The 16,077-nt window shown below is 38.3% G+C and overlaps 1 long non-coding RNA gene across 8 annotated transcripts in view; it reads left to right on the top strand.

The window, feature by feature from the left end:
• Positions 1-16,077, top strand: part of LOC138842635 (uncharacterized) — a 44,635-nt gene that overhangs the window by 10,239 nt on the left and 18,319 nt on the right. For 5 of the 8 annotated variants that reach the window (XR_011377372.1, XR_011377373.1, XR_011377368.1 and 2 more), the window contains 6 exons: positions 423-503; positions 1,310-1,399; positions 4,931-5,028; positions 5,153-5,260; positions 9,885-10,123; positions 10,630-10,786. This is a non-coding gene — a long non-coding RNA (uncharacterized lncRNA). Of the gene's footprint in view, positions 1-422; positions 504-1,309; positions 1,400-4,930; positions 5,029-5,152; positions 5,261-9,884; positions 10,124-10,629; positions 10,787-15,959; positions 16,011-16,077 lie in introns of all 8 variants that reach the window. The other 3 variants (XR_011377371.1, XR_011377369.1, XR_011377367.1) reach the window with 3 other exon arrangements.

Here is a 16,077-nt window from a genome sequence, read left to right as displayed (position 1 = left end):
CTAGCTACCAGGGATTCTTGAAATTCCCTGACAGATAGCTGGAAGCCCACTTCCAGGGCCTGTGCTGGCTCTTCTTCGGTTATAGACAGGATAAGTGTGCCCACACCTAGGCCTCAGGAGTGGTAAAGGCCAGCTGTTGTGGGTGGTGGAGCTTGATCAAGTTTGTTGGGATAGCCACACAAATGTGTGTGAGGCCCCTCTGTTGGGTGGAAGGAGAAGAACAGATCATGGGCTGTTTGCGTCTGTTTCTCCTCTTGCTCATGGTCCCTCAAATGTTAGGGGCAGGCCTACCTCCATAATAAATCTGGTTCTCCCCACGTATTAAATGTCATTTAAACCAGCACTAAGTGAATACCTGTATTGTGCCAGACGCTGCACTAGGCATTTTCAAATGTATTTTCTCTTTTATGTGTTGCCCTTAGGAAGACTCAGAAGTGACTTGCCTAAGGACCCACAGCTGACTAGGTGCAGAGCTAAATGCATAGCAGTATCTTCAGGAAGAGGTCAATGCTCTATACTTAACAAGACACACACATGCATGTGTATATAATGTGATTATATATATAATTATATATTTTACATATATATTATATAAAAATGTATATGTATCATATATGCACGTGTATGTACTTGTCTGGGGGTGTATGTGTGTTACATACATATATGCATTGTATGTATATAGACTTTTTTTCATTGATAAAATAATGTTTGATAAAAACAGGTGAACAATTAAGAAAGCGTAAGTAAATAGTAAATCTCCCATGCCATGCCTTGAGTCAGAGACGACCAATTAACTTTTCTGTTGTTGCTGTTGTTAAAGATACTCATATATTTTAAAACTTACCACCAACAATTTTTGAACTTTTTTTATCTGGGCAACTTTAGATATAAGCTGTGTACAAGTGGAGAGAAAAGTATAACACAGCCCCAAGTAACCATCATTCAACTTCATCAGTTAATGGCATTCTGCCATTCTTACATATTTCTCCAAATTTTATTATCATTTTTCTTTGTTGGAGTATTTTAAATCAAATCCCAGGTAATCATGTCATTTTATTAAATTAAGATACTTATTTGAAAAGATTTAGATATAAAGATGGAAAATTTTTGACTTTTCATGTAGACTTTTTAGTTTTAAAAATGCCATATACAGTTAAATACCAATTTTATATATTTTTAAATTTCTTCCTTTATTTCAAAGAGGACTCAGATGGGAGTTAGACATTTAATAATGATTTTTGTAAGTATAAATAAAGCTTACATGCTATGTGTGCATTCTGCTTTATGTCATGCTCTTTTTTCTTTGCAGGATTCTGTGGGACTGCCCTTTTATTTTGTTATAATTGGTCCACTTTCTGGTTTTTTCCTTTCCCTTCATTTGGAAGAGCTGTTAGAAATGGTAAGCAAATAAATGCTTTTTTTTCCTCATTTCTGTGAGTGATAGAACTTGAAAATGATGAATATGAAAAGGCAGACTGATTTAACATAGTGCCTTTTCTAATTCAAATGACAGCTAACTTTTCTGAGCTAAAGTGCACCGCATCTTGGCAATAGCATGTAGAGCATGAGTAGATTATAATGTTTCATGGCATACAGAGAGGTCTGTACATTAGTTCCAGGAATGTTGCTAGGAAATATAAATAAATAATGTTTCTAGTTGCAAGGAAATACAAATAATCCCCACTGAGGCAAAGCCTAGTTATTTATTTCCATAATGAAAAAAACTACTTTTTTTTACGTACCTATTTTCTAGGTAGCATTTAAATCTGCTGTGCATTTTAATAAATTCTACATTTTCTTGCACAGTGTACAGGACTTGAAAGTTTTTCTCCCATTATTAATGAGGAGTACACCTAATATTAATGAGGTATTTTCAGGAAACTCTGGTGTGATAAATTCCTTCTATTCGTCAGTGTTCCGTGCCTCTCTTTTAGACAGAGTCCCATAAGAGAAAGTCTTTGGAGTGATACTGTCTGGAGGGCTGGACTGGGGAGGGGACTCTCTGGCAAGATGCTCCTGAATATCTATGTGAGAGGAGCTGAGAGCCAGCAATCTGGGTGGAAAGAAGATTCAAAGGGTTGTTTGGAAGCTGCAGTTGCAGAGCAGAACACTTTTTCTTTATATATGTATCCAGTGTGGCTTGGTGCTGCCACTGCTTTAGACTTAACACTATCCAGTATGGGAGCCACTCACTATAAGTGGCTTTTGAGCACTTGAAATGTTGTTAGTATGAATTAGAAATGGTGTATGTGTAAAATACGTGCTGGTTTTCAAAGATTTATTATGAAAAAAATGTAAAATATCTCATTTAATAATATTTTATCTTGATTGCACATTAAAATATTATATAATATATATTTTAAATATAGACTATTTTTTAGAGTAGTTTTAGATTCACAGAAAAATTGAGCAAAAAATGTGGAGAGTTCTGTATGTCCCCCCCACCGCCAGCCTCCCTCACCATCAACACTGTGCACTAGGGAGTTACACTTGTTATAACTGATTAGTTATAATCGATACAAATTATCACCCAAAGTCCATATTTACATTAGGGTTTACTCTTGGTGTTGTACATTCTATAGGTTTTGACAAATGTATAATGCCATGTATCCACTATTATAGTATCGTACAGAATAGTTTCACTGTGCTTCACTTGTTTATCTCTTCTCCCCAAACCACTGACAACTTTTGTCTATAGTCTTGCCCTTTCCAGAAAGTCATACAGTGAATAGCCTTTTCAGATTGGCTTCTTTCACTTAATAATATTCATTTAAGATTCTTCCATGTCTTCATGGCTTGATAGCTCGTTTCTTTTTAGCACCGAATACCATTCCAGTGTATGAAATGTACTATAGTTCATTTATCTAAAAGTGATAATATTTTAATTAAAATCCATTAAATAAAATCTTTTATTAAATTTATTTTCACTTGTTTCTTTTTCACTTTTTAAATCTGCCTTCTAAAATAAAATTACATAGACTGCTCACATTAAATTTCTGCTGGACAGCACTGCTCTAGACTGTGGTAAAACAGTGTTACTGGTAGAGTTTTTCTTCAATACAACATTCTCATTCAAACACCTAAGTTTCTCTGCCTCCTACGAAGAGCATTCTCCTTCTCCAGCACTTGCCTTGATTAGGTCCTTCTGTTGCCCCCAAACTACTTGGGATTGCAATGCTCCTCCCCTAACCCCTCCCAACAGGGACTTATGTTATTTAATTCATTTTGTCAGGACCAGATGATAATTGACTTATTAGGTCTTTTACCACCATACTAGGTTCTCTGGAGCATATAAATACGGGGTCTATGGCCAAGTGGCTTACAATAAAAAAACATTTTCTTAGAAGAACTGAAATAAAACATTAGGAGTTAACAACTTTTTTGTTAGAAATCTTAGGGTTTATCTTACTGTAATTTATATAAGTGATTCATATGATAATATTGTTTCTAAAAACTAATTGAAATAGGAGTTTATAATCTGATTTATTCCTCTTTTGTGTTCTCAGTGGTAGTGACATTGCCTGTAAGTGGGCGGTTTTTTCATTCTTGGGGTATAAAAAAACTTACTCTTTAATGTATAAAGAGAGAGAGAGAAAGAGGGACCAGATATATAGTATATCTGTATATTAAAATTTCCTGAGGGAGGCAATTAGAAAATAAATGTCTGAAAATGTTCCTTAGGGGGTTGGTCACAAAAAACAGTTTGAGACACACTGGTTTACTGGACTAGGTATTCCTAGAGTATGCATAACAGAATGTTTTTATAACCAATTAATCTCCAAAGTTTCCAAAGAGTGGAGAGGAGGAAAAAATAGAGGAAAGATAACTGAAAGATGTACATTTATAGGTTGGGGGAAAAGGAGCATCTCAAGAATGTTAGAATTCTCTACCACTAATTAATTATTAACATTTTGCCAAATTAATTAGTTCATTCATTCATTCTCTCTTCCCCTACCCCAACCCATATTATCTAGGTGAACAGAATATAGACACTCATTGCACTACATTGCACTATTTTCTCAAGTGTTTTCTAGGTGTGAACATTTTTGAAATAAAAGTTGGGGTTAAATGCTATCATCTCCACATCCTATCTCTGTCACTCCTGTACCCTAATTCCACATTGGGGCCCTATTGAACCACAGTTTCTTGGTAACATGTTTTCTCTCACCTTTGGTCTTTTGCATGCATTGCTCCCTCTGCTTGGAGATATCATCTGGCCTCCCCATCTTCCTTCACACACAGCCTTTCCCTGGATAACTCCCAGAAGTCTTCTAAGGTTTAACTTCCTCCAGGAAGCCCTCCCTGACTACTCAGCACCACTCAAGCCTAGGTTAAGAGTCCTGCATTTATTCCCTTTGTTGTGATTGTCCTTATTATTGCCCTTGCCATGTATTATTATACCTGTGCATTAAACTTAATCTGTCTTCATTGCACTGTGAGTTCCTTAAAGGCAAGGATTATGACTTATTTTATTCATCTTTTTGTCCTCTGTGGTTATTATGGGGCCTCACACAATATTTATTAAATAAAGCAACAGTTAATTTTTCTATGAGATGCATACTTGTTTTATATAATTCCATTTAAAAGGAAAAAAAACAAGAAATAAAATCTTGATGTTTTATTTATCTTGTAAAGCTTTACTGCTGATAACAGTATAATTTCAGGTTAGATTTTTATAAATATTAAATGTAGCTCCCAGATCCCCATTATTACCCCTGTAAAACTCTTGGTGAAATGTCCCTGACAATCCCAGGAGAAATTGGTTTGTTATTTCTCTCAGCTTCAACAGAACTGTCTTTCTGCCTCTGTATTTTAGCATTCTGGGGGTGGGGTGAGGTGGGGAGATACCAAGATAGGGAGTTTGGAGTTTGGTGAGAGACTTATGAATGATATTAAGCATTTTTCCTGACATTTGTATCATTTTTTATAGTTTACAGTACACTTACTCCTCACAAAAGCCCTGTGAAGTAGACATTATTAACTCCTTTTTAAGGATGCTGCTAATAAAAGCCAGAATGTGTTATGAAGGTAAGAGAGTCTCTTTTTTTATTTTCTTGACTTTAGGCATTTCCCCCAAATCTGGGGTCCACTAATTTTAGATCTACAGCACCTTACCAAATTCTGCACTTCTCTTTTGTATAATATTGTGTAGGTACAACCCAAGCTGCAACTTCACTCTTCAGCAGCAGGAACTACTCTCTAATGTATGATGTACTCCAGATTGAAAATTCCTCAAGTGAAATGCTTGAGATTAAGTAAGGTCAGTTGTTTTTCTAACTTATCAAATCTTTTGGTATATAATTCTATATATTTACCCAAGATGAAGGCTGTGATTGCAGCTGTGTGTGCAGTGGACAGAGGCTGGAAAGGGCATGCACAGACATAGGAATCATTATTAGGGTGGTGGATTTAGGAGTAATTTTTTCTCTATAAGTTAAAAATTGTATATAATATTTAGAGTAGGTACATACCCAAGTTATTTTGCACATTAAGGGAAGCTAATAGCACCCATTTTGAATCTTATTAGATTCTTAGCTAATTTAACTCACTCGTTGAGCAGCCATTTTCCCTCTGTCTTTCCATCTCCCATTAAGAAATCTCCCTCCCTCTCCTCTCAATAACATGCATAGTACTCTGCCAGAATCATTGGATCAAACCACAGCATCATGCCACATTGACCTGGAAAGACTTGTTCCTCTATTTCTTAACTCTGTCGTTCCTCTGTTGCAAATCAGGCCTAATGAATTCTTGCTTTTCTCCTCCTGAAGCAAATTACTTTGTTCAGAAGAAGTCAGTCTTAAATTCTACCATGCCTCAAAGGGGTGGTTCAAAAATCAAAAATTAAAATGAAACGAGGCAAGAGGATTAGTTTAGAGGCTGGGCAGTTGTTCACGTAAGAGAAGATGCTGAATTAGGCATGAACAATAAGGATGAAGAGGAGTAGATGGATTATAGAGGCATTTGGGGAGTGTAATTGACAAGAATTGATGACCAATTAATAAGGATGTGTTAGGGATCAGAGATGACTCTGAGACCTCTAGCTTGGATGACTTAAGTAGATACTGCAACTCACAAAAATGAGTTTGTTTTGGATATGTTTAGAATGAAATAACTTCAGATGGAGGTACTCAGTCAGTAGTTGGAACATGTCTGTATCAAAAGAAGGTGATGAAAACTGGAGATAAAAATTTGAGAATTAAAAAAAAAAAAATTTTGAGAATTATCAGATTTTTTTGGTAACTACCAAAAATGTATGTGATCTTTCAGTTAAAATGACCCTCTTCCTTTGGTGTAAATTACATCTGCTCCATAATATATGTTTGAGACATCTTTACTATTTTCATACTGTTAATGGTAGGATTCTGGACCATCATTTGCCCAGAGAGCAATTGAGTATCTGAAGCAGAGAGGAAAGTCAAAGGGAAGGAATTGATCATTTAGTGAACTCAGAAGCTATCTGTGCTCTGGGAATAAGAGACTGTGGGTGGTCTTCAAATGACAAGAGAACTTAGAGATCCACTTTCATGGCCCTTTCTGGCAGTCTAACTCCAGAGGGGTTTTTTTTGTTTGTTTGTTTTGTTTTTGTTTTTAAATCACAGCTTGGGTCCTAATACAAACCTGAGCAGAGTCCTGTAGGCCTCTTCTTTCCACCCCTGGCAGGGAGCTGGCTCAGTGTGGCCACACCCGTGTGAAAGCTCTTAAACAAAGTTGGTCACCCTTTGTGCTGCCATTTCAACTGACCAATAGTCCAGTGACATTTATACGTACCGAGGATTGCCTGACCCTCCCAACAATGGCTGATAGATAGGTAATGTGATTATTCTTTTTCCTTGACTGAGCAGGCTGTACCTCTGGAGGGCCCTGGAAGCCCTTGACAGGAGAATGACCTAGTATAAGCTTCTGAGCTTTGGAGGATACCCTTTCTAACAAAGCCATTTCCTCAGGGGTCTTCCATAGCATCATAGTCGCCTGCTCTTTCTTTTCCTACAAATATATAGAGCATTAGTGTGCAGAAGTGTCACTCTGTACTGTAATGGGAGTTGGGTGACTACTCTCTACTTGAATGCTTGGCCCTGATGAGTCCAGTGCAGCTATGCCCAGCCTAAGCATTCTACTCTAACAACAGCTCAGAGGATTGCTCTGCTCCTTCAAATCTGCTTGGAAGTTTGTTCCCCAAATAAGCCCTCTTTTTTTCTTAATTCAAAAAATTTAAAAAAAATTTAATACAATTTTTAAAGGTTACTTTGCATTTACAGTTATTGCAAAATATTGGCTACGTTCCTTATGTACAATACATCCTTGAGCCTATCTTATACCCAGTTGTTTGTACCTCCCACTTCCCCACCCCTATATTGCCCCTCCCCCCTCCCCACTGGTACCCACTAGTTTGTTCTCTATATCTGCAAGTCTGCTGCTTTTTATGATATATTCACTAGTTTGTTGTATTTTTTAGATTCCATATATAAGTGATAGTATTTGTCTTTCTCCAACTTATTTCACTTAGCATAATGTCCTCTAAGTCCATCCATGTTGCTGCAAATGGCAAAATTTTATTCTTTTTTATGACTGAGTAGCATTCTATTGTATATATATACACCACATCTTCTTTATCCAGTCATCCATTGATGGACACTTAGGTTACTTCCATATCTTGGCAATTATAAATAATGCTGCTGTGAACATTGGGGTGCATGTATCTTTTCAAATTAGTGTTTTTGTTTTTTTTGGGTACATACCCAGGAGTGGAATTGCCGGATCATATGGTAGTTCTATTTTTAGTTTTTTTCAGAAACCTCCATACTGTTTTCCACAGTGGCTGCACCAATTTACCTTCCCACCAACAGTGTACACGGGTTGCCTTTTCTCCACATCTTCTCCAACGTTTGTTATTTGTGTTCTTTTTGTTGATAGCCACTCTGACAGGTGTGAGGTGATATCACATTGTGGTTTTGACTTGCATTTCCCTGATGATTAGCGATGCTGAGCATCTTTTCATGTGCTTGTTGGTCGTCTGCATTTCCTTTTTGGAAGAATGTCTATTTAGTTCTTCTGACCATTTTTTCAATTGAAATATAGTTGATTTACAATGTTTTGTTAGTTTCTGCTGTACAGAAAAGTGATTCAGTTATACATATATATACATATTCTTTTTCATCTTCTTTTCCCTGATGGTTTATTACAGGATATTGAATATAGTACCTTGTGCTATACAGTAAGACCTTGTTGTTTATCTATTTTATATATAGCAGTTCGTATCTGCTAATCCCAAACTCCTAATTTATCCCTCTCCCCCCATCTCCCTTTCCCCTTTGGTAACCATAAGTTTGTTTTCTATGTCTGTGAGTCTGCTATTGTTTCGTAAATAAGTTCATTTGTGTCATGTTTTAGATTCCATGTATGAGTGACATCATATGGTATTTGTCTTTCTCTTTCTGACTTACTTCACTTAGTATGATAATCTCTAGGTCCATCCATGTTGCTGCAAATTCTTCTGCGCATTTTTTAATTGGGTTTGTGTTTTGATGTTGAGTCGTATGAGCTGTTTATATATGTTTAATATTAATCCCTTACTGGTCATATCATTTGCAAATATTTTCTCCCATTCAGTAGGTTGGCTTCATTTTGTTGATGGTTTCCTTTGATGTGCAAAAAGTTCCCTGGTGGCGCAGTGGTTGAGAGTCCGCCTGCCAATGCAGGGGACACAGGTTCGTGCCCCGGTCCGGGAAGATCCCACATGCCGCGGAGTGGCTGGGCCCGTGGGCCACGGCAGCTGAGCCTGTGCGTCCGGAGCCTGTGCTCTGCAACGGGAGAGGCCACAACAGTGAGAGGCCCGAGTACCACAAAAAAAGAAAAAAAAGCTTTTTAGTTTAATTAGGTTCCATTTGTTTATTTTTGCTTTTGTTTCCTTTACATTAGGAAATGGATCCAAAAAGATATTGCTGTGATTTATGTCAAAGAGTGTTCTGCCTCTGTTTCCCTCTAGGAGCTTTATAATATTTGGTAGTACATTTAGGTCTTTAATCCATTTTGAGTTTATTTTTGTATGTGGTGTCAAATAAGCCCTCTTATATTTACATTCTGTAGCGCTAGAGTTAGTGTCCCTTTTGCATGACTTTGTTTTGTCTGTGTCCCTTTTGCATGACTTTGACCAACACACAGATGTTTCACTCTACAAGGACTGCGAAAAGGATTTTAGTGAGAAGGATAGAAAAAAGAAAAAAGCTGTTTTCTATCCTCAGAGCCCCAGGACAGAAAAGATTGTAGTCTACATCTCGACCAAAGACAGCCTTAGTTCTCAGCAATTTAGTTTAGTCACATGGAGCCAAACTGCCCTGTCACTCAATTCTACTTGTTTGAAGATTGGACCCACACTGGTTTTATTTTTCATCTTTTCATGCTCCGTGGTCTTTTGTGACATTTAAAATAGTAACCTGTGGTTTGCGGAGGCCATTAGCCAATTCAGTTCCCTTAACAGCATCCACCTGCTGAGCCATTGTGCTCTAGTCTTCAAGTGTCCTCTGACCTGGTTTGAAGCAGTAGCTCTTTGGACAAGGCTTTCTCTTGTGTCCCAACTGTTCAAATATTAAACATCTATTCTTGGTCAAACAGGGAGAAAAAAGCTAAGTTGGTCACATCTTTCCTGTTATGGTTGCCTTGATATTCAGTTGCCCTTCCCAACCCATATTTAATACTTAATAATAGCTAATTTTATTAGTTGCTGCTTCTGTGCCAGTGTTACGGACTGAACTGTGTTCCCCCACATTCATATGTTGAAGTCCTACCCCCAGTACCTCAGAATGTGACTGTATTTGGAGATAGGGCCTTTAAAGAGGTGATTAAGGTTAAATGGAGTAATATGGGTGGACCTTAATCTGATATTGCAGGTGTCCTTATAAGAAGAGGAACAGACGCCAAGGATGCATGTACACAGAGAAGAGACCATGTAAGGACACATTGAAAAGGTGGCCATCTGCAGGCCAAGAAAAGAGGCCTTAGGAGGAACCAAACCTGCTGACACTTTGATCTTGGATTTCTAGCACCTAGAACTATGAGAAAATAAATTTCTGTTGTCTGAGCCACCCACCGCCATCTCCAGGGAATAGCTGGGTGAATGTATTTGCAAGTAACTATTCTTTTTCCTTTCCTATATATACTGGTTAAAATTGTAGGTCTCACAGGTTATCAAAAGTTCAGAAACAGATATAAGTATACATATAAGAACATGCAATATAGTAAAATATTTAAAAAGTCAGTAGGGGTAAGGATGAGTTAATTAAGAAATAGTATTGGAGAATCACTTGAAAAAACAACATTTAACTCCCTTACCTCACAGATTATACAAAAAATTAATGGATGGAATAAAGATTTAAATGTTGAAAAAGAAACATGGAAATACTAAAACATAAAGATTAATATTTTAATGTAATCCAGGGTACAGAAGCCATGTTTAAACATATGTAAACATAAGTACTAAAAGAAGAAACTTTTAAAAATGGAAAAAATTGATAGATTTGATTGCATAAAAAGTGTGGTTGGTCCTGGCAGAGTGGACAGGACCATTTGTGGTCCAGTGCTCAACATTTGTGAATTCAAGGAAGAACTTATAATAATTAAACATGTTCTTTCCAGGTATATTTGAGGCCAAACAACATGGAACATATAAACTGGTCTCAAGAGACATTTTGGATCATCTGGTAAAGACAATTACAGCAGATTACAACCATCTTCTGAAGTCTTGGAGGCAGTCCCCAAGGAACTTTTGGGAACACATGAAGGTGACGTTAAAGTGAGTTAGGAGGAGGCTTACAATTTCACTGCCAGCCCCTTTGTGAGTTAGGGAAGGGCTTTGGTGGAAATGCCTAAGTGTAATTTAGGAATCATTGCAGTCTCCTCCAAGGAGAAGGGCCGTCTTCCTTACAGATGGCTTCAGATCTTCATGAGCAATGAAGCTGAAAGCTCCCAATGAGTCCTCATAGTTTAATATATATAATAACACAATAGCCAATATTTATATAATGTTACAGATATTTATAGCACTTTTACACATGACCATACTTTTTCAGAAATAGTATGGGTTGTCATGAGAGATTTGAGTTTGAATGCTTTTTCAACCTGTTGGCTTATATGATCTTTGGTAAGTTACTTAACCTCTCAGGACCTGTTTTCCCCTCTGTAAAATGGTGATGGTGATGGTACTAGGGTCAAGGTGATACCCACCTTATAAGATAAGGACTGAATGAGACAAATACCTAGTATGATGTTTGAGACCTAGGAAGCACTTGATTTCCTTTCTCTAAAGATGGTTATTTGCATCAGTAGACCTCACATTTCCACAGTAGTTATATGTTTATGAAGGTAACATATTCAAATATGTCTCACGTTACACAGTGATTCTTAACTCCCGCAATGGGGGTGGACGTGGTGATGCCTGTATTGTTAAAGAGCACCCCCGCACCCTCAGTGAGAGTCCTTGGTCTACACTTGACACCCCAAGGATCTCTCACTAGTTGGATATTTTTACTCCTGCTTTACTTCAGTGAAGTGAGGATTATTTACCTCTGTGGGAAGACAGTACATTAAGCTAATGAAAAAGGTAGTCGAGAAATTACCTTCTCATGTGTGGCTAGATGCCAGGGAGCATTGTTTTCTTGGGGTGAGGGGGTGCCTGTGGGGAAGTTGTGATGGAAAGAATGGTGGAAAGACAGGATACTCAGGGTCTAGAGGACCGTTGATTGGGCTGTATGGGAGAAAATGGATAAAAGGGAAGGTGAGAGGAACTGAAGACAGTTGTCATTTTTCTCATAGATCCTCATTTAGCAGTCTGTGACTTGGCTTCTTCTGGGGTACCTACTGCCTCTAAATAGGAACTGCTGTCTTTATGCTGTAAACTTGTCACATTTCCAGCCTCACCTACCCTAGGTATGAGACCTGGACCTACCACTTGGGTCGTATACGGTTATCTGACTCATCAAAGTCATATTAAGTACCATAAGGTCCTGGAATTTTATCTGTCAAAGCCTAATAGTTCTCCTTATAATGATACATAATGGTTACAAATAAATTTTGGGAACTACAAATAAATTTTGGGAACTGCAAATATGGAAGGCAAAGAGAGAAAGGAAATGGTTTCAGTTTGCTATGAACTGCTTACAGGCTAGATTAAGTGAGCATCACTTTTGGCTTATTGTAAAGAAGGGATATAGGACTAAGCTATCCATAAAGTTCTTATTCGAAGTATCCTTTAGAGTTTTGGGTAAGGGACCTTATAATTGAAAATGCTAAGGATACTTCTTAGGCCAGGCAATTAGATTTGAACTGAAGAGATAAGATAATGCTGCAGGTGAAATTATGACTTTGAGAAGAGAGAGGCATATCATTATCTGGGGGAGCCTTGCCGTTCATTAGACACAGAGGCTCCTATAGTGGTAACTACAGATACCCCCCTTCTAAGTTGTGACTTAACTGCTTTGGCCCAGAAGATGCTATCAGTAAACAAAGCTTCCTGGGAATGTCTGCTTGATCCTCTTAAGAGCAAGTTTCCAAAGACTGCCTAGGCCCCCGTCCTTATTTTGTCGTCATCTTCAAACTGTCCAAGTGCTCAGCAATGAGGAGCAATAGACAAAAACAACGTGCGATTTTGTGTTAAATTATGTATAGACTAGAGAAGAGTAAAATCATAGTGCACAGGACCACTCCAAGACAGCTTCATGGGAAAGAAGAATTTATGCTCGAGAGAGATAGAATTTAAAGAAAGACAAGAGAGCATCTCTAAGGTTCTGTTTTTGTGACTGTTAATTTTTACTCATGGCTCCCATACTGAAACTCCTGGAGATGATTGATGTGAAAGAGGAAATAAGACAGTGTTAGAAGGAGCAAGGTGCTCAGGCGTGTAGTAAGACAGTCTGAATTAGAGCAGCTGGTTGGATGTATGGAGACTTTACCAGCAGGAGGGAGATTAGGAATTACAAATTTCATTAATAGAACCAAAGCACATCACAGATGCCATCAGGCAGAAGCCTTATTATGCAGTAATGACCCCCTGCACGCCCCATCCCCCAATTGACAATGCACAGATTGCGGTCACTGTACACTTCCAATAAATCTGGGTATAGCTGGTAGCCAGTACTTCTTGAAGTTTGACTTGTTCCCTCAAATTGTTAATACTTCTGAAATGTTTTAGCTTTTGGCATCTGGATTTGAGCTTCCCTAGATGTTTGTGGTGTACATCATATTCTCGTCTTTGTACTTCAGTTAATAGCATCTGGTGTCTAATGCCTCTGCACGTATCACTGTGTGGTCATGGACAAGGCCAAAGAATTAACCTGGGTTGGGAGTCGTTATGCTGTCACAGTTTACTTTCTCAGTTTGGTTCAGCATTATTCTCTTCTTGCAAAAGGCCGTTTGGGAACAAGCTGGGAATGCAGCAGTTATTTCAGAAGTCCCCTGGGAATTTGCTCTTTAGCAATTAAATTATCTTCAGGCTTTATTCCAACTACCAGTGTGATTTTGAGCAAGTTATATAGCCTGAGGATAGCCAGTTACCCACACTTCACCCTGGGCCTCTGGGTCTTCACCTGAAAAGTGAAAGGACTAGGAAAGAGGATTTTGAGGTCCTTCCACCTCTAAGATTTTGAGAATTTGATAATTCCTGACTAGTAAGAATCAGATTGTTTTGATACTAGAGCAATGGGTTTGTCCACCCGTGTGTATTCTCCCACATTCATCTGCCTCAAGTCTACTGTCACCACTTATTTTCCCAGATGGAGACTTGGCAGGCTGGTAAAGCCTAATGTAGTTCCCTTAAGAAACTAGACCCAGCCACCTTGCCCATACCCACAGGCTCCTGCCGTTCCCTCCCATTCATTCATCCATTCATTCATCCGTTCATTCAACAAACATTTATTGAAGGCCCGTCATGTGCTATGTACTAATCTTTAAAACCTGATGTATGGCTTTTTATCCATTTTCCCTTATACTCGCGTTCTTTGGCAAACTAGGCAGACAACAGCATAGGAAATGTATATTCAATCATTCTTTTGAATGGTCAGAACTCTAAAATGAAGTTTTCTATAACAAAATGTAATACAGGCACAGAAGGTCCAAAGTGCCAGGGAGGAAGTGGTCAACATGCAAAAAGTGTGGGAAGGGGCCTGGCAAGGAAACATTCTTTTCCATCAAAGTTTCATTCCTCAGGGCCTCACTTCAAAGGTTCATTGCCCCTGCTTTCAGAAATCTCTGTTTCAAGGAAGTTACATGTTTTTGCTGCCTTAATTTGAATTTTGACTAGGCAGAGTGCTGAGATCTAAATTCAGACTGAGAGAACTTGTGATGGAACTCAGGCAGCTCTCTCACAGGACTTGATTTGTAGAGTAGAAAGAAAGGAAAGGAACGTAGAAGCAACCAGCTGAAGATAATCCATCAGGAATTCCTGGTTGCCTGAAACTGAGTTCTGGCTCTCTGTGCTGAGGCAGGAGCCAAAGAGAGAAACTAATGCCTAATTTTAGGAAGCAAACAGGTTTGTTTGCTCCCCTGTTTTCTAGATCCTTTTCTACTCTACATGAGGGTTTCTTAATCTCAGCACGATTGACATTTGGGGCTGGATAATTCTTTGTTGTGGGTGGCTGGCCTGTATGTTGTAGGATGTTGAGCAGCATCCCTGGGTTCTATCCACTAGATGCCAGTAGCACCTCCAAGTTGTGACAACAAAATTGTCTCCAGAATTTCCAAGTGTCCCCTGAGGTGGTGCAAAGTCACCTGGTTGTGTCCCACCGCTGTAGATGCTGGTGAAAGCTGAGGTCGTCACTGTCCATGCAGGATATGAAGTAGAAGCCTCAAACCCTGTGATGGCAGGATATCACACACAGTGAAGATGAGAGGTCTTCTTTTCCTGGACCATTCAAGGATGAACATCATCTGAGAAGTAAAATAGCATTAGTTTGTTTTAAAAATCAGGTGTTCACATAGTTTAGAAAATCAGTGTTGCCCAACTACATTTTTTATGTTAAAATTATGATGATTTTCCACATATCTTAAGCATGTGTCAGGTGGGAGGAGATGCCAGGGCACTTTCGCATTGTAAATGAAAAGTGAATCATTTGACCCATCACTAAAATACAGCTACCTCTGAATTGTGAAGTGGCAGCTGATTAGCAGCTTCTTACTGAATCCACCAGTGTAATTTGTGGATTATAAAATGTGGATATATTGCAATCAAAAGTTTCTAGAAACTTCCTCAGAGCAACATTACAGCAGTATAGCTAAAGATTCTGAGACAAATGAGATGCAGTAGCCCATTCTCTCACTCCCTGGATGGGGATGGGGAGGTCCCTGAGATATGGGGATATACTTGTCTCTACATTCACTTTACTTCAGAGTCTAATACACTTCTCTAGTTCAGATGAATTGTTTCCCAACTTTTCATATATGTCTTTGAAGATAAATTTATCTTCTTCATATTGAAGTCTTCTGTGGGTTGGTTTTGGCTTCTTCTTCTTGATGTTATTTGTTCACTCCTGAGTTCTAGACATAAATTCATTTCTCCCCAGAACTATAAAACTAGGTCATATCTTGTGGTGAAATAGTTCTGCAGATTCCTGGAATTCTGAAAATAACAGCAATAGGATACCATTATAGCCATTCAACAAACATTTATCAAGAACTGAAAGTCTCCCTTCCACTTGTTTTTCTGTATTCTGATGATATTCTATTGAGGCCACATGGTATCATGGGTTGCTAGGGGAAAGGAGATGGCTTGAATCTTCCCTTAAGGAAAGAGATCATCCTCAGAGCAAACAGGAACTGAGAGAGGAACTATGGGCAGGCTCCTAGATAAAAGTGGAAAGGTGGCTTCTATCTGAGTTCTCAACCAGGCAATGTATGTGACCTAAAGTGTCATGATCAGTTATAATATGTATCTCAAGTAATGATCTCTTCATTTATTTTTTTAAAATTGATTTAAGGTTATCCCTCTGTAATTCTAGAGAGAAAGAGATGGAGCTGCAGCTAACCAGGTAACAGTATATAACCCTTTGTGTACTGCATGTGAACATGTATGTCTTGGTTTATTTAAAAAAAAAA

Source organism: Globicephala melas, chromosome 1, assembly GCF_963455315.2.
Source record: "Globicephala melas chromosome 1, mGloMel1.2, whole genome shotgun sequence".
Lineage (NCBI taxonomy): Eukaryota > Metazoa > Chordata > Mammalia > Artiodactyla > Delphinidae > Globicephala > Globicephala melas.
The sequence above is the reverse complement of the archived record's forward strand: the minus strand, read 5'-3'. Positions and strand labels throughout refer to the sequence as shown.